This window comes from Perissodus microlepis, chromosome 14 (genome assembly GCF_051167445.1).
Source record: "Perissodus microlepis isolate ML-2025 ecotype Zambia chromosome 14, ASM5116744v1, whole genome shotgun sequence".
NCBI lineage: Eukaryota > Metazoa > Chordata > Actinopteri > Cichliformes > Cichlidae > Perissodus > Perissodus microlepis.
In genome coordinates, this window is record NC_140474.1 from 3,195,971 (window position 1) to 3,215,443 (window position 19,473).

General features: G+C 41.2%; 1 protein-coding gene across 4 annotated transcripts in view; it reads left to right on the forward strand.

The window, feature by feature from the left end:
* The window catches only part of LOC146372860 (leucine-rich repeat and fibronectin type III domain-containing protein 1-like protein), a 393,992-nt gene that overhangs the window by 151,066 nt on the left and 223,453 nt on the right, over positions 1–19,473 (forward strand). For 3 of the 4 annotated variants that reach the window (XM_084950758.1, XM_084950759.1, XM_084950760.1), the window contains exon 3: positions 8,738–8,865. The gene's annotated coding sequence lies outside the window, so the exon portion shown is untranslated. The remainder of the gene's footprint in view (positions 1–8,737; positions 8,866–19,473) is intronic. The other variant, XM_084950761.1, reaches the window with a different exon arrangement.

Here is a 19,473-nt window from a genome sequence, read left to right on the forward strand (position 1 = left end):
ACTAAAGGCTCTGCCTGGTGAATAACAGAATGAGGAAACATTAAATGACTGAATGACCCACGTGCAGGATTTTTTCATTACACTACAGCAAAGCACCACAGTATGTACCAGAGAGAGAGTTGAGCGTGTTGAGGTGGAAGGCATGCACGAGAATGAAATGCAGAGAAGGTGCAGCTTTTCCTTTGTTTTACAGCTGCTGATATTTTCTAAGGTTTGGATTTTAAGAATGGCAAAAAAACCCAGCTGCTGGAGTACATCTCAATCAGCCACAACATGAGGGTCGTTGACAGGTGAAGCGAATAACACCGATTATCTTTCGGTGCGAATGAATCTTAAGTTCATCTTTGCTTCCCTTTGACCAGGTCAAACTGTAAGTTAATGTCACCATGGATCTGCGAGAATAAAATAACAAGTTGTAAGTAGTATCAGTGGAAGCGCTCAAATGGTCCCTGTGCTGCTTTTATGTTTCTGTCACTCAGGCTTTTGCCCCTCAGCCATAAACAGCTGGTAGGGTATTGTTGTGACCCCGTCAGGCAGGCGGGCGGCGTGGACAAGTTTCCATGACTGCAATAACTCGAGAACGAGGCGAAGTAGGAGCTTCAAATTGATACCATTGGTGTATTTACCAAAACTCTCAGTCAAGTTCTGATCTCTGTGAGATCGACTTCAGGGTCAAAGGTCAGTGGTCAAGTTTCCTGAAAATCTTGTGAATGTGAAAACTATAGTATTTTCAAATTGATAAGACAATGCATCAGCAGAAAAACATCTGCATTTACCTTAAAGAAGCAATTGCTGCTGCCCATCAGTCTAACAATTTAGAGTCCATCGTTCAACAGTAAGAAAGATTATTCACAAGTGCAAAGTATTCAAGACAGCTGCCAGTCTTCTCAGGAGTGCATGTCCCAGCAAATTCACCCGAGGTCAGACTCTGCAATGTAAAGAGAAACTGCAGAAAACCTCAAGAGCTGCATCTCAGACTGTACAGGCCTCAGTTAGCATGTTAAATATTCAAGTTCCTGACACAACAGTTAGAGCAAGACTTCTAGAGCAATGTCCTTTGGATAGATGAGGCTAAAGTACATGTTTCATCATGCTTAATCCATCAGCAAGGATGACCAAAGCAGAAGCTTTGTGAAAACCAAACACAGCCTATCAGCACAAACATCTTGTACAAACTATGAAGCATGATGATGTGGGCTTGTTTTGAAGTTGCAGGAGCTGTGCACCCTGCAGTCATCGAGTCGACCATGAACTCCTTTTATTCCAAAGTATTCTGGAGTCAAATGTGAGGCCATCTGTCCAACTGCTAAAACTTGGCCCAAACCAGGTCACGCAGCAGTATACTGACCCCAAGCACAGCAGCAAATCTCCAACTGAATGGCTTAAAAGAAAACAATCAATGTGCTGCAATAGTCCATTCAAAGTCCAGACCTCGACCTGTTGTGGGAAGAGAGCTGTGTCTAAATTAATGCCATCAAATTTCAATAAACTGGAGCTATTTTCTAAAGAGGAGTGGGGGAAATTCCTCCTCAATGACCTAAGAGACTCTCATACACAAAATGACTGCATGAGGTTATTACTGCTGCTAAAGCTGTTCAGCATGCTGTTAATAATGGGGTATACTTAATATTTCACAAAATTCTAATACAATCATTATGCTTCACACCATTGCAAACTGATAAGATAATTGTGTATTTATATGTATTTATAAAGCATATTTACAAATTATAAATAAATCGATTTAGATATAGAGATAAAACCAAAATACTATCCAGAAAAACAAAAAAGATCCCCATAAATATCGTGAAAATGTTTTAATTTTTAATGACAAGCATGTATTTCTAGTATTATTATTCCTGTTATTATCTAACAGTGTTTTGGTGGAGTTGCTGCATGAAGCTGTTTCCATTTTCAGTCCCACAGTTTCCATATTTGAAATTGAAATCCTCTGCTGTTTGGTCCTGTAGGCTCCTGATCATCTACAGTGGCTCAGTATGAAGTCAGATATACACAGCTAATCTTTTCTCTTGTAGCTTGGAGCCATGCTATAGCTAGTGCTAATCTCTTAGCCTACAGCATTAGCACTTGCTAAATCTAATCCCTTTTTGCGTAGCACCGGGCCCGCTAACGCTAATCCATGTGGCTGTGTTGTGCTAATGCTTATCCAGCTGTCAGTCAGAAGTGCTGACCGGTGTAGAGATGAGAAGACACCTGTGTGCTGCTTACTGTACTCCAGCTCTCCTCTTGCACTCTAGTCAGTTGCCATGAGGCTCAATTCACCTCCTGCTTCCCCCCCTCTCTGTCATTTCTGATCATCCCGTGGTCTTTCTGATTTAACCTGTTTGTCTACATGCCTGGTAATCCGTTTTCTAATCCAACCCTCTTTCCAGGAATGCAGCACTTAAATGTGGAATTTTAACCTCAAATAAACCCGGCATTTCGAGCTAAATCTTTGCTCTCAAACTTCATATGAAAATGCGTGTTAGAAGACGCGTCTTTGGAATCGAGACGATCATTTTAATGCTTATTGAGTTATACAATCATTCTTTTAGCTCTCAGGATGTCAGGACTCTTGAAGCTGGCTCCAAAAGTGAATGAATAGCCATGGACACATACAGCTATACAGTTGCTGCTCAGTGTCTCCTGCAGTGTTGCCAACTTAGCAACTCTGTCGCTATATTTAGCGAGTTTTCAGACCCCCTTAGCGACTTTTTTTCTAAAAAGCGACTAGCGACAAGTCTGGCGACTTTTTCTGGTGTTATTGGAGCCTTATTTATGACGACTTTTTGACATGAAAGCACGTATCGCTCTTACTCTCAACAAGCAGCGGGTGCTGCCGTGGGCACCTCGCCCGTGCCAAAGCGCTCACAGGCGGAGGATAGTCCTCCCCCCGCTGCTATCAGGGCAGAAGATGTTCACACCTATGCGTCCAAACTACAAATGAATCGCGCATGAGCGAAGCCGCTGCTCCTGCACTGACTGTAATGCAGTCAGTTCTTCTTTTACTGTTATGCTGTTTTGTGGATGACAAACACACACACACACACACACAAAGTAACTCCACCAGAGTGCATATTTCGGGTCACTTTTGCCGGCCCAAGCCCGGATAAAGGAGCAGGTTTGGAATTGTGACATTAAAAAATCAATAATTGCTAAAAAAAATATTAATTTGTAGTAATAAATAATTTCTAAATGCATTTAGGACGTATTTTACTCACTTTATGTCTCGTCCACGATGTTATTTCTCTCTCCAACAACGTAGGTTACAATTACATTAGCATGACCAATTATGCAAATTAGGCGATGAAGACATTTAGCGACTTCTAGCGACTTTTAGGACAACCAATAGCGATTTTCCTTACTAAGGAGTTGGCAACACTGGTCTCCTGTTCCTCACGTCTGGATCTGCAAGGACAAAAGTGAGGCCTAGGGGCATTGTTCAATTTTGTGGCCTTTTAGAGCATTTTAGATGGTTTACTGTGAGGTACAGCCAGGCATTGACATTTGGGCTTTTGGAATAAGAATTGTAAGTAAATCTTAGCCCTAAAATTCAGTAGTGCCTCTAAAACTGTTGACATTACAAATTTGATAACAACAGCCTTCTTTAAGGGCTATTTTTTTAGCATGAATTAGGACATAGTTGGGATAGCAGGTTGATGAATGTGGGACTGAATTAAATGAAGCATGTATATTTGGTGGTAATGATGAAACGCATCACCCAGTGCAACCATGCAGCTGTGACCTGCTCTACCTCCTGGGTGGCTGTCGCTCAGGAGGTAGAGCAGGTCACCTACTGATCGGAAGGTCGGTGGTTCGATCCCTGGCTCCTCCAAGTCTGTATGTCAAGTATCCTTAGATACTAACCCCAACTTGCTCTCCGATGCATCCATCTGTGTATGAATGTCGTTAGAAAGCACTAAATGTAGATAAAGTGCTTGAATGGGTGTGATTGGGTGAATGAGGCATGTTGTATAGCTTTGAGTACTCCGTGAGAGTAGAAAAGCGCTATATAAGAATCAGTCCATTTACCATTTAGCCCTGTGGCAGAGCTAATCAGATTAGGCTTCGACTACACACATGTTGCTTCAGATTAATTTAACTTTGGGCTCTTTTGCAAATACGACGTCTGTAATGTCAGCAAAATGATTCTCGTCTTGCTACCGTTGACACAAACAATAAGCGTTACACTTTTCGGAGATGGCACAGTGAATTTGAAGTTTTACGATCTCCCGTTCTCTCCAGTTATCTGCTGTTTATTTCATGGTCTGGCGAGACAGCTTCCTGTCATTGCTAAAATCCACTGCTTTCGAGTGTCTGAACAAAACAGCTTGAAGCTTCCCCGGTGATGAAACACTCAGCCTCTTCCTCCTTCCTCCTCCCACTCGTTTCCAATAACTCCCCCTTGGGACAGTTTTTCTTCGTCTCTGTTATTCATGTTCTTTTCTGCTTATTTTTTATGAACACTGTTGTTTTTTTCCCCGCCATCGTCCATCACGCTGTGTTTTAAAGCCATTTGGATTTTGTTATCAAATTCTGTTCTTTTTGTTTTGAAGCCACCGTTATTACAGCCCAGCTTCTTCTGTCATCTATCACCGCCGCACAAATTGTGTTTCTGCTGCATTTGTCAGTTGTGGCTTCATTTTATCACCTTGTTTAATTACCTTACTTCTATCTCTTACTGCAGCGCAAACTAAATTAACCAAAGTAAACAGTACACGCCTGAAAGCCTGGAGGCGATTCAAGTGAATACATTTTGAAAATGGGCGTTTCTTGAAGTAAAAAAATGTATTACTAAAGAAAAATGTATATATCTGCCGATGCACAGGATGTGATGTAACTGTTTCTCCAAAAGGGCTCTTCACCTACGCTACACCCACACCACCCTGATATCAAACTCTGAGAAAAAAATCCACCTTCAGGCACGTTGTTGGCACAACATTATACATCATCAGCGTGTGATGCTCTGAAGGTTATTCTGTGAAATATTTGTCTAATTTTCTTTTTTGTTATACCTGAATCCTCTCATCCTCATCAGCTGCACTTAGCACTTTCTTGCATTTCCCAGCATGCCTCAGGAGAAACTTAAGAGAACAGCCGGTCGCAGGTTTTTCTGTGTAGGTGGACTCAGTGATGAGGAACATAGGAGCTGAGAAAAGTGCGAGTTTTGCCTCTTACTGAAAACACATCGTTTCCTTTGTTAAAGCTGCAGAAATACTGAATCTGTGTTTTTGTCCCTCACAGATGTCAGTGATTCTGTATTGAAACATGGTGCTGGGGTGTGTCACTCTGAAAAGACCCTTTTTGAGATTTCACGGTCACATTCATCTCTCTTAAAAATAATAGGTTGAGGGGTGTGCACACTGTTAAGTCTAATTGTTGAATGTTGTCATTGTGCTTCTTAAATTTGTAAGGTCTGAGTTCAATCTATAGGATCAAGACATTCCTTTGTCTCTGACCACCTCTCCAGCCTCTCTGTGCTGGGGGAGGTTCTATTGCAGATGCATTTTATCTGGAAGATCTGTTTCTTGTGTGGTCAGCTTCCTGCCCTTTTATGGCTTCACTGTGTTGTGAACCAATACAGGAATTGAACCATATATTGGGTGTGGGGGAGATTACCATTTTATGACTGAGGATGTTGTTAGAAACAGTTGGAAGTCACGCACACAGAGAGACACACATTCTCACACACTCACTCAAACACACACATTCTCACATGCATACCGATGTGGGAGGTGCTTTTGCTGTGATGTGTATTGTGTGAACTGTTTTCCCAATAAAAGGCAGCAAACAGAGGCCGGATTTAGGGTCATTTTGTGGTAGACACCGACGAGGCCTCCCTTGCAAGTAAATCGATTGATCGCTGACTGTCTTCTTTTCTTCATGATGAATAAGTCTCTAAACTAGCGGGGCTTGTGGAAACACAGACCCAACACACACAAATTCATCCAAACTGGTTGTTTGTTGGAAACTGGTGGAAACATTCAGCTCAGAAGCATCAGAGTGGGTTTGAAATAACACATAAAAAAACTAATCTGCCTTCCCAGAGAGGTGGATTTGTGGACTGATGGACTGAAATCACTTTCTTCACCTCCAGAACAAACACAAAGTGTGAGGGTACTTGTGAGAGAAAGCAAATTGTCCCACTTCAGCAGAGCAGACAGCTGAATCCAGCTCCAGACTCCCATTCCTCTTTCAAGAGATCAAATTCAGATTACCAGTGTGAATAAGTCCATCCTGAAGATCCACCACACTTCATTCATGTCAGTTTGGATGACAAAAGGCTCCAAGTGCTTTTTCACTGGGTCTTTCATGTTTCATGATGCCTTTCTTTAGCTAAAAATAACACATTCATATAGCTAATACAGCACAACACTGTTAATGATGATAATAATAATGTATTCTTTATTGATCCCAGTGGGGAAATTACTTTCTCTGCATTTAACCCATTCACTCAGTGGGCAGCCACCAATCAGGCGCCCGGGGAGCAGTGTGTAGGAACGGTACCTTGCTCAGGGGTACCTCAGAGTAGCCGTTCAGTGGATTCGAACCCCTCACCTTCCAATCTTGGGGCGACCACAATTTCATTATTATTTCATATTACATTTTTTTTAAGTAAATCTCTGATTTCCATCCATCCATCCATCCATTCGCTTCCCCTTATCCTTTTCAGGGTCGCGGGGGGCGCTGGAGCCTATCCCAGCTGTCAATCTCTGATTTAAAAAAAAAAAAAAAAAAAAAACGAAAAGAAAAGAAAAAAATGGACATCTTGCACATCAAACTTGTCTCATTTCTAAGAGGCTGCGTTTGAATTTTTCTGACTAACAAAGCCCAAAGACGTGTCAAAATAAATCTCTTTTTCTTTAAGCAAAATGCTTTAAATGTTTGCAGCCCGTTAAATTTTCATCAGTCATACTGTTCACAAGGAGAATATAAAACACAGACATAGTGCTGCAGTAATGTGGACGTGCCTTAAACCTGCTTATTTCTATTGTCCAGCAGAGGGCGACTCCTCCAGTTGCAAAATAAATTCTAATTGTTAAGATGTCTGTGACGATCAGTGTTGGTCAAGTTACTTGAAAAAAGTAGTCAGTAACTAATTACTGATTACTTCCCCAAAAAGTAATCCTGTTACTTTACTGATTACTTATTTTCAAAAGTAATTAATTACTTAGTTACTTAGTTACTTTTTAAAAACACGATTTACAACCTGAATAGGTGATAAAGCGATAGATCTTTCAGCCCAATTCTACTTTTTCTGCATAATCCATCATACAAAATGTAATCAAATGGAAACGTCTCTTTTTAAAACTTGTTTTATTAGTTTTAATCTTTTAACTTTATGCATCAAGCAAACATTTAATTATATGCAACATTCTCTGACTGGAAGAAATTTGTTTAATATTTAAACCTATTTTCTGCACATTCCAGCACATAAAATAAAAGATTTTTTTGTGTTTACACTCAGTCTTTCAAATAGATGCAAGTAAAACACAGCAGAAAATAAATAAAGTCAAAGACTAGCGGTCCTTTTGCTCTATTTTCAGCTGTAAAGCAGGAGTGGGGTAGGCGGAGGTTTACCCTGGTGCAGGTGTGCCGCAGCGGTCAGTGGAAGAATCCGCGAGTTTCTCTGTGAATTTCCCATTACGTGGCAGCTACTCGGTGCTTGCTCTGAGGTTTAGGATTTTTTTTCGCTGTTAAAAGAAGTTTTCTTCCCACGCAGTGAACAGCGGACGCTAATGTTTTTGTCACTTTTTACAGAATCAAACTTAAAGTAAGGTCAGTACTTCCACGCTTTGAACGCTGCACGCTCATACTCTCTGCTGTTGTCACGAACGTCGCACTCGCTTACGTCACTGTCATGAGACGTTCTCGCAAAAAAATCACTGTTTTAGTAATGCAGTAACGCAGCGTTCCTACGGGAAAGTAACAGTAATCTAATTACCGTTTTTGCAATAGTAATCCCTTACTTTACTCGTTACTTGAAAAAAGTAATTGGATTACAGTAACGCTACTGCCCATCTCTGGTGACGATTACCAATCGGGTTAAGAGTTAAGCTGTCTGATAATGGACATGTAATTGGCTTGTAACTTTAAAAGTAAGTGTTAGATCTGCAACACATTTGACATTTTTTCTTGAAAACTGACACGAATGATTCATTCTGAATAATAATATTAGCTGGTTACTGTTTGAGTAGTTCTTCTGGCTCCTAAATGCAAATATATAACAATAACAACTGTTTCAGGAAGAATTCAGGACTTCACAGATCCCTTCATGTCCCTTTGTAACCCTTCAAAATATTCTTTCTGCTTGACAATATTAATGAATTGTTATAGCTAATTGTCTTCAGTACAAACCTTTGAGTTATCAGTATTTTCATTTTTCATTTCGGATATTTGTCACTCTGTAAAACCACCGCTCGCTCCGCAGCTTCCCTTCGTCCTTTCTGTAGGTCCTGCTGAGGAATTTGGATGAAAGGAAAGGAGGCAGAGCAGCTTCGAAGGGAGGGCGAAAAAGAGAGAGGAAGAAGTGATAGAGGAAAAGAGGGAGGAGAAGTGACAGCAGGGACAGAAAATAGAGGCAAAGAATCTTTAGGAATACTAATGAATTAATGATGCAACGTGTTGACATTTTTCTCTTTCTTCTTTCTGTCCCTGCACTCTTTCCTTGTCTCATTTCAACCCCTCTCTTCAACTCTCCTCCTCCTCCTCCTCCCCTTCTTCCTCTGCGCTCCTGCAGGTAGGAGGGTGTCCTTGTTAGCTTGTCATCCTGTTGTAACCCTGAGGCCAGTGATGTGACTGGAATGTGAATTCATCATAAAAGGACCAACTCTACCTGAGGACTTCCTGCTTCCCCAAGAAACTCAGGTAAGTCGTACATAATGGAATATTTAATGTGAGAATTCTCTGTGTGGTTTGACTGTATGTCTGGAAAAATTACAAGTGGTGAAAAGCATCTTGGTAATTTTGGGGCTTAGTTTTTTTTAGAAGGTACGTCTCCAGTTATTTCATTCAGCTGAAAAGAGCTGATGCATAAGTGGGGAAAAGTGATCATACTTAATCAAAGAGGCTGTTGTCAAGCAGAACGCTTAAACAAGACAGAGTACAGCTGGTGCAGGGTATTGACAGGGTACATGAACTAATACGTGGTTAATTTGAGACCAGTGCAGAGCGGCTTGTCTGCTTGGTGTGAGATGCTCATAATGTTTCTTATGCTGGGTTCTCGTGCTGGTACTCGCCGTCAGCCCGACCTGCCGTAGACCTTCTATGGCACCACTTTGGGCCGGCAACAAAAACGGGCTTTATTTTTTGTCCTTTCCTTTTTTGGGTCAATCAGGAGTGTCAGAATCAGAATATTATATTAATCCCTGAGGAAATCATATGCGTACAGCTAGGGCTGTGCGATATGACCAAAATCTCATATCCCGATATAAGAATTCTATCGTCCGATAACGATGTAAATCACAAAAATGTAACATTTTCTGTAAATTCTGTGAATCTCGGGCAGCTCGACTTGCGGGAAGTGTTTCCAGCTGCGCGTCATGTAGCTGGAGTCGAGTGTTTTAACCGATGCATGAAACGATACATTTTTAGACATAAGTTGTAACGGCCGCCGTTTTCTTTGTGAGTATTTATTACACGGCGTGCTGCGGGGAAAAGCCTGTTCTAACGTTTGAGTCTAAGGTTTATTTTTTAGCACCTGCCGGCTCTTTTTTAATTCTCATCCGTAAATAATCTGCTCTTTCACGTAATTCAGTTTATTTTGAAAAGTCTCAACGGGATCTTGAGCTTTATTGTGAAAGGTTTATGTGGAACATAAACAAGTGGACACGCGATGCTGTTACCGTCGTTGTTGCTAACCACAACGCATAAAAACAGGCGCTTGTCCGTCCATAGTGTGGTTATATTAAATATAAGAGAAAGAGAGAACTTTAAGAAATGAATATAGCCACTACAGTGACCATCAAAACCATGAAAAAATATTGCCGGAAACAGTTTATTTTGCGACACCACGAAACAACCGATAGCGTAAAATGAAACGATAGACGTTTTTATATCGTCATCCGATATATATCGTTATATCGAACAGCTCTACGTACAGCTGTAATAGCTGGTGTGGTTGGTGTTGCTGGTGTAGCTAGATGGGTTAGGTGGAAGTGCAAGTAGGCAGCGCACCACATGTCGTAGCCTTGTCTATGACATTTTTAGATACCACCTTTTACTTGACTGTTCAGAGTCCAGAGTTCTGAATGGACAGACTTCAGGTGACCCAGTCCCTTGGATATGCAGGCTCAGGCTGCTGTGATGCACTGATCCTTTCACTCTTTATGATGTCAGAAAGAGCAGATACCCTGATCTCAGGTCCGACTCTGGGTGGGAAAATTGAAGCTTGTAAGGGTCAGCCCGTCAGACGAAAACTGTGGGCAGGGAGCTAAAACAGCTTCTTTCAAATGTAGCGTGACCTGAGGGGACTGGTTCAGTCCTTTCTGTTGGTTTTCTTCCATGAATATGTTTATAGTGTCTTTAACTGGACTGTGTGTGCAGCACAGCCGGTAATACTGTGAGTGTGTGTTTGATGTCCTAATGTAAAAGGCCTCTCCGCGTGTGTGAGCTCCATTCTGTCACATCATCATTACAAAACACATTATTATTAGAAATTACATAAAACATTACGTGCATCCTGATGCTAAAAGATGTGTTTTTAACATAGTTACAAATAGTTACACCACTTACATTAAAAAAATAAAAGTAATGTAACTACTTTGAGTTCTTGATCAAAATCGTAGAACTTGATAGTTTTGATTACTTTGCAACAAATATCTGAACCTGGGAAATAAAACAGGAGTGTCCTTCAAAGGCTTGTGAGGTTTGAAATAAGGCATTTTAATGAAGACAGATTTCCAACATTGCAAAGGTTCTTTTGGGCCAACACAGCCACCTGCCTTGGCGCGGTCGGCTGGTTGCAGGCACGACAGACTTGGCTCGGTTGAAGGAATCACAAGAGGCTGTAGAAATTAAAGCAAAAAATGCCTTAAAAATGGAGTCTGCCTGGACGTATCGACAGCGCCTCGTGAGCCACTTTCCCCACTTTCCCCACAGCGCTGTTGCACTTAAATGTGTTCCAGCAGCTTTGCTGAATGGCACTGAGCAGAAACAAGCCAAAAGAAAGGATTTCTGTACATAATGAAAAAATGATGTGAAATTTACTGACAACAAAACACAAGGGGCGATTTTGACACATAAATTCTGTTTACTGAAGTAATGATCGGTTAATGTTTACTAGGGGTGGGGGAAAAAATCGATACTGTGTAGTATCGTGATATTTTGTTTGCTAATAATGTATCGATACACGGACAGCAGAAATTGATATTTTGTTACAAAAAAAGTTTTCGTGGACTGGAACATGCTCTGACTTCAGAGCATGTTGATCCTTTTTCTGAGCAAGAATCCTGACATTCCTTCACTGTCCAAATGTGTTTAACTTGTTTTTTGGCAGCAATAAACATGACAGTTTACTTATTTTAATTTAAGACATGTTTTATTTTAATTAAGTTTAAAACTTTTTTATTTAATGTAAAATTATATTTTGTTTTAATTTACTTTCAAATTCTTCAGTTGCTGAAGGGGCTGCATAGTTTTCATAAATTTCATAGTTCAGAATAGCTATAATTGTACCAGATGGTTGCATTCAGTTAAGTTGGACTAGACTGTAATACAAACCGTTCAGTTTGTCAACAATAAAACTGACTGAAATGAGAGAAAGACTGAGAGTGAGACTTTGATATTAGATAAAATGAATATTGATAAAGTTTACCTTTATGTACAGAATCTGAATATCGCAAAATATTTTTAAAAAATTGCAATAATATCGTATCGTGCGTTAAGTATTGTGATAATATCGTATCGTGGGATGTATGGTGATTCCCACCTCTAATGTTTACCTGCCACTAAGAAGAATCTCTACAGAATAATCTACACACAAAGTGAGCTCAGGGCACAGATTATAAACCACCATTAAATATTGTTTAATAGCAATTTTCCATTGCTCTGTTTATCAGTGTGACATAATTCTATCTATTATTTTATTAATAATTTATTGACTCTATCGTGGGCTTCATCTCGTGTAACAAAGCTGTCTAACATAACATAATAATCTTAAAGAATCATGTTGTTTGTGTCTGAGGTACGGTGTACATTTTAGGACATCGTCAGGTCTCAAGAAAAAAGTTGTCAGGTATCAGACAAAAAATTGTCAGGTCTCAGTTCTCAAGAAAAAAGTTGTCAGGTATCAGAACACAAGGTACCAGAGAGAAAATCTTCCTGCAGGTGGCGGTGTTGTCATGTCCCACCCGAATTGATTTCCAAATACGTCATCAACGTGTGACAGTGGGAGAGCGTAAGGTCATTGACCTCACTGGAGTTTTACCGCGGTTCAGGCTCCTAACGACACAAGGTAAGTTTAACTTTTGTTCATATTTTTGCCACAGTTGTGTTATATTAAGTTGCGGTTATGTTGTGAACGTTACATATCAGAGAAGGAAAGCTAGTTTTGTACGAAACCAAATCAGTACTATTTTTGTCTGGCTAATTCATTCTAGCTAGCGACAGTGGTGAAATGTGATTTTTTTGTTTTTTATTCGGAGATGTTTCTGTTTTATTAGGGGACTGTCTCACCCCAACATCGTCAGACTCATGGCAGTTGCCCGCACTGAGTCCTGCTTTTTGTTGGCAGCTGAATACATTCATGGCGCAACCCTGCAGCAAGTGCTTCACACAGACAGCTGCTACTCTAATAGTCTGTGTTGTTGAAGGATTCAGCACTTCTTATGTTTTTTTTAATCCATTTTTAGACAGCGATGAGATCGGCTACACACTCCACAGAAGCCCAGAGTTACTGTTAATATCAAAAATATAATGCTGTCCTTTGAGATTTTAACATTTAAGACTGTGAGTTTAATGGATCTAAAACTGTTTAAATCTCTTCAGCCTGGTAACATGGAAACTTTAAAAACAGCAGCAGAAGGTTTCAGTAGTGTAGTCTAATTTGTTCTTTTTATTTAATAATAATCCATATTATGTATAACAGCTACATTCACCCTGGAGAGAAACTAGTGAGGGAGACCATCAGGACCAAGCTGGGTTTCCTGGGTCCAGAGGTTTGGAGAAACTTCTTCCCTTTCTTTCATCACAGCTGTCCTGTGCCAGAAGTTCTGTTGACCCACTGAAAGAGGCATCATTTAAGAAACACCAGGAACACTGAAACTCATCGCATTGATCAAGCAGGACTCATGATCTTCACCAGCAGCTCCCTCACAGGGAAATCTTCAGCACTCCTCCGTAGGCCCGCCCCAGAAGATGGATAAACCCAGCATTTCATGAACACTGTGATGGAGACCTTTGGTTTGTGTAATGTTATAAATACTCGGATACTCCCCAGAGGCTCCGGACTTTTACATAAAGATATTATATTCAGTCCTGTAGAAAGTTATATATTTAAAAAGATATGATCCTCTCTGGTTACTCTGGTATGAATAACTCTGAATCACTTTATGGTAAATAACACACTATCTGCAAAAAACAGGTGACCTTTGACCTTCATCAGGTTTTATTTAATTGTGTTAGAGAAACTCAAACGTGCTCTTTATACAGCTGAGTACATCAAGTGTTTAAAACGGAAGCTGTGCAGGTCTGAGATAAAAACTGAGGTCCTGTTAATGCTGATATATAGTGACACAGTTACAGGGGTGATTAATCCTTTTGTTTTTTTGTCTTTAACTTTATCAATAAAACAGCTGCAGCTTTCACTACAGCACATGTGGTACTTTAACCTTTGTATTGTTTTCATCAGTTCATTTTGCAGTTAACATGTGAACATGTTGGATGATCTGTCTGCTGTCACTGGGTGGTGCTGAGGTCTGAATCTGAGGGCAGCTCCTGTAATCACAAAGAGAACAGAACCATCAAACTCAAATATAAATTTTATCCCTCAAAATTGAAATAAAGCTGATTCTTCTGTCCTCACACACTCAGGATCTGAAGTTGTTCTCTTACATTTTTTTCAGTATTACAGTACACTACAGTACTTTAATCCATAGTTCCTGATTAATGAGGAGCTAAAAGGTACAAGCTTTTTTTTTTTTAAAGTTATTGTCTTTACAGATGTGGCAAGAGACTGAAAACATGCTGTGGAGACTGTCAGAAAACGACTACAAGAAGACAGCTCCTTGGAGGACAGGACCAACTTCACACCCGATCAGATTTGCACACTGTTAGACCTCTGCCTCACCACTACATATTTCAAATACAACGAAGGCTTTTACAGACAAAAACATGGCTGTGCCATGGGCTCCCCCGTGTCACCTATTGTAGCCAACCTTTACATGGAGGAAGTGGAAAGGAAGGCTCTTGGCTCTTTCAAAGGAAGAGTACCCAGCCACTGGTACAGATATGTGGACGACACCTGGGTCAAAATCAAGACACAAGAAGTGGAATCCTTCACTGCGCACATTAACGCTGTGGATAAAAACATCAAGTTCACCAGGGAAGACACAAAGGACAACTGTTTGCCTTTCCTGGACTGCGCTGTGCACATTGAAGAGAACGGCAAACTCAACATCGAAGTTTACCGGAAGCCCACACACACGGACCAGTACCTCCTCTTTGACTCCCATCACCCTTTGGAACACAAACTTGGAGTAATTAGGACCCTACACCACCGGGCAGAACATGTTCCCTCTAAGCCTGAAGGAAAAAAGAAGGAACACACACACATGTAAAGGAAGCACTCAAAACGTGCGGCTATCCTAAATGGGCGTTCTTAAAGTCAGCAAAGAGGCACAGAAAAGAAGACCAGACACCAGCGAGGGAGGATAAGAAGGACAGACGCAACAACATTGTCATCCCCTATGTAGCCGGTGTATCAGAAAAACTTAGGAGAATTTTCTCCAAGCATGACATCCCGGTGCATTTCAGACCCAGCAACACGCTCAGACAAAAACTGGTTCACCCGAAAGACAAAACGCCAAAACACAGACTTAACAATGTGGTGTATGCTGTACAGTGCAGCGAGGAATGCCCAGACCTCTACATTGGAGAGACCAAACAGCCACTTCACAAGCGCATGGCACAACATAGAAGAGCCACCTCCACAGGACAAGACTCAGCAGTCCATCTGCATCTTAAGGATAAAGGACACTCTTTCGAGGATGCCAATGTTCACATTTTGGACAGAGAGGACAGATGGTTTGAAAGAGGAGTGAAAGAAGCCATCTATGTCCACTGTGAGCGACCATCTTTGAACAGAGGCGGGGGTTTACGACACCAACTCTCTGCCATCTATAATCCAGTTTTGAGATCCCTTCCCAGACGCCTTAACGCCCACTCACATCCTGGGCCATCTGACCTCAGGAATTCGCATGATAAGGTGGGGCCAGGTTTCACAATGAACACACCCGAAACTCTGGCTGATTGGGACCCACACCCAGTTTCACACCTTGGCTCAGGCGATTAGAGGATCATCAGGGGGTCCTTTTGTCCCTCTGTGGGGGGATACTCCCACTAGGTTTATATCTGGGACTCTCCACCATTTGACCTTAGAACTGAAGAAGCTTCTCGGATGAGAGGTGAAACGTCTTCAAGTAACTTAAAGAAGTCCAGACGCTTTTCTTTGCAAGCTCCTTTGACTACGATGACCTGGATGACTGAGAACCTTCACAGACAAAACATGCTGTTGTTTGCACATATTTAATATTCAGCTCTCCACAGGAGCTGAAGCAGGATGCAGCCTGTTGCTTTTACAGTATAATACTTGTAATAAAAGTACAGTAACAGTAATTAGTGACTGAGTAGCCCGGAGCGTTTCTCTTGATTTCTTTAGTCGGTGTAAATTCATTCACCTGCACAGATTAGCTAAACGAACCCTGACAGCCGAGTCCTCATCTTAGCTTGCTAGGTCTCAGGACCGAGCTAAGGACGGTAGTTACGGATTAGCTGACAAACACGTTTAACTTACCGAAAAAGTGCAGCAGGGCCTCGGGTCCTTCTGTCGGGTAGTCCAGTTTACTGAAGAACACCTCAGGCTGTCAGGTTAAAACACTCGGTTGTGTTTTCGTAGCGTAAACGCTGGCCCTCCTCTCAGAGCCTACGTTCTATCTGCTATTCCCGAACAGAGATACGCAAGTTTCTCCGTGACTGCAGCTGCCAGTCAAAGCTGTTATGATGACGTTTCACCCCAATTTAACATCACCGCGGTAGGAATTAGAATCAAACTTATGGGAGAGGAGACCCCTTGAACATCAATCAGCGTGATGAGAACTATTGATAACAAAAGAAAGAATCTTTGGAAAAAAATTATCTGAGGAGAATAAATTTATTTTAGTCTGACCCCAGTCCCATCCGCTAACATGGAGGAGGCGGGGTTTATGACGTATATACTGCAGCCAGACACCAGGGGGCGATAGAGACGTTTTGGCTTCATTTTTGGGGAGCTGTCGTGTCGTCCATCTTTTATACAGTCATTGGGTGGGACATGACAACACCGCCACCTGCAGGAAGATTTTCTCTCTGTCTGGTACCTTGTGTTCTGATACCTGACAACTTTTTTCTTGAGAACTGAGACCTGACATTTTTTTGTCTGATACCTGACAACTTTTTTTTTTGAGAACTGAGACCTGACAATTTTTTGTCTGATACCTGACAACTTTTTTCTTGAGAACTGAGACCTGACAATTTTTTGTCTGATACCTGACAACTTTTTTCTTGAGACCTGACGATGTCCTAAAATGTACACCGTACTGAGGGATACGATCCCCAGTAATGTTCACAGTATGTTTGTTCAGGTCACCTCTTACTAATACGAACACCACCTGTGATAACTCTCTCCATAACCAGAGAAATTGTTGAATTTTCTACCTATGACTTGTACATTCATTCATTTGTTTGTTTGTTTTCTTATTAAATGTTTCATTTTAAAAGGTTGTTACTAAAAAGTAAATTGCTGGGATTTCTAATTAGCAGCATTTTGATTAGTAAAATGTTGTACTCTGTTACACATGCAACCCATATTTCATGCTTCATTAAGTTAAATTAGCCCAACACACACCTCCATAATCCCTCTTCTCTTCTGTCATTACACCTTTATTCTGAAAGTCTCTGCAGCTATTTTATTCTGGAAACAATGTCCTGGTGAAAACTTCCCACCGAGTCATTTAGCCAACTTATCCAGAGTGACTCACAATAGTATAAGCTGCAACAAATCGCAATCCCTGCATCATCCACACAGTGCAAGTGTCCAAGAAGAAAAGCTGTAAGAGGATTGCAGGGGTCAGAGCTGTACTGCTCTCACAAAAATGGTATAAATTTTCCTGTCCATTAAAGAGATCTTGTACTGTATTACTGTAGCATCGGACAACATGAAATATGAGCTGAAAGAACAAATTCAGAACACGTGACACTTCTTCTTCCACAAGCTTCATTAAGTAACAGAAAAAACTGCAAAGAAAATGCAATTTAAGAATCTTCTGTGGTCTCATTTGGGGTCGTCAAATATCCCTTATTCGCATTTTTTAAAGTACTGTGCTGTCCCCATGATTTCATCAGGGGTTATTCTAGGTGGAAGACACTGTTGAATCAGTAAAGAAACTCACATTGTGTCTTTAAGTATGCAATGATATAATAACTGACTTTGCACTGATGAACCATGATGACCATCTGTCTCAGATGCTGTTGGCCCTCCAAGTCCCTAAACCATTTTTGACCCACTGAGCCGCGGACTCTAATAACTCCAAGATGTCTGCAGCAGATTGTTAAAGTCTCATTGTGTCGCTCTGTTATCCTGATGAAAGATGTCGCTGTCTTTGGGGGAAACCATCCCACTGAAAGCATGTGTTGTTGCAGACCAGGTGGCACATGAATACCTGAACACGGTGTTTCCCAGCACAACATTTCCCAGAGAGTCATGCCCCACCACCAGCCTTACTCCCTCACATGGTGCTAAGACCATGTGACTCAGCAGGTCAGGTGGCCTGCCGTTGCTTAAAGGAACAGTTCAGACCTTTTCGTGCCCACTGTAGGCGTTTTCCACGTTGAGCAGCGGTTACCAATGGGTCTCAACACATCCTTGTACATCATTCACATTTTGTGTCATTCTTGTGTTACAGCAGCTCCTCTCTCACCTTTGACCCATGCTGAGAGCTCTTGTTAGGGGCCAAAAACGTATTTACAGGGCTGTAGTTTGTATCGTTACGCTCACCACTTACCTTTCAGTTAATGAGATTCACCAGACCAGTCCATCTGTTTCTCTCACGTACACAAAGTTACTGTTCAGGTTTCATCTAATACAGCCCAGATTGTTGTTATGAGATAATCAGCTCTATATGCTTCATATCGGAGTGGTCGTAGTGTTTTGGATGAGTGTATTTAGTCCTAAAAGAAGTGATGCTCTCAGTGTCAGTGTTCTCGGTCCATCCCACCGGGCTGCTGCCCCCATGGCCTTATAATGTGTTTAATACGCAGGAACAGGAAGGTGGATGAACTGTGAATATGGACTTATGAGCATGATGACACATCAGGATGAAGAGACAAGCGCTGCTCCCCATAGAACTATATCTATATATCAGTGTCACAGTCTCCATCTGATTTGTGCAGAGCAGGGAGGATGAGGGGGAACAGCTTCACTCTCAGCCAATCACAGAGCGAGCATACGCGAAGAAAGAACACAACATCCTCTCACAGAGTCAGTCACTGGATTTTTTTCTATTTTCTACATTATTTCTTACAGCCATTTATCCAGAGCACCAGTGTTCTCACACACACGCATACACACACACACACACACACACACACACACACACGCACACACACACACCTAACCCTAACTCTCAGCCTAAACCTAAATATATAACCTCAAAATGAGTCAAATGCCTTCAAACTCGTGAGGACGGGCGTTTTTTCCCCATAAGTGACTGTTGGTCCCCACAAGTATAGTAGCATGCCAATTATCTGTCCTCACAAGGATATCTAAGCATGTACACACACACACACACACACACACATGGACACACACATGATGTCAGTGGGCGCAAACCTCTGCTGATGTTACACACTAGCACCACTTGAAATTAATACAACATCTGAATGGGTTTGACAGCATTGAGCAACCTGATTATCTGTACACAATTTTGGGAGATAAGCAGTGATGGGACAGAGATAAGGACGTTTACTGTAAGACCAATTTCACTTTGGAATTCTTTTATGATTGGAATTTTTATATGGATTGTTTTATGATTTATTTGGCTAACCAACGTGTCATTCCTCTCCAGGCTGAGGTAGCAAAAACATAAAAATATACAGATAAAAAAATAGATTGCACTTTCCCCTCTCTGGATGCTAAAGCTGCTGTATATGATGCTTTGTGTTTGTGGGGAACTTTGAAATAAGCCCTCTGGCTTTATTCTTTCATTGCTTCCTGGAGAATCC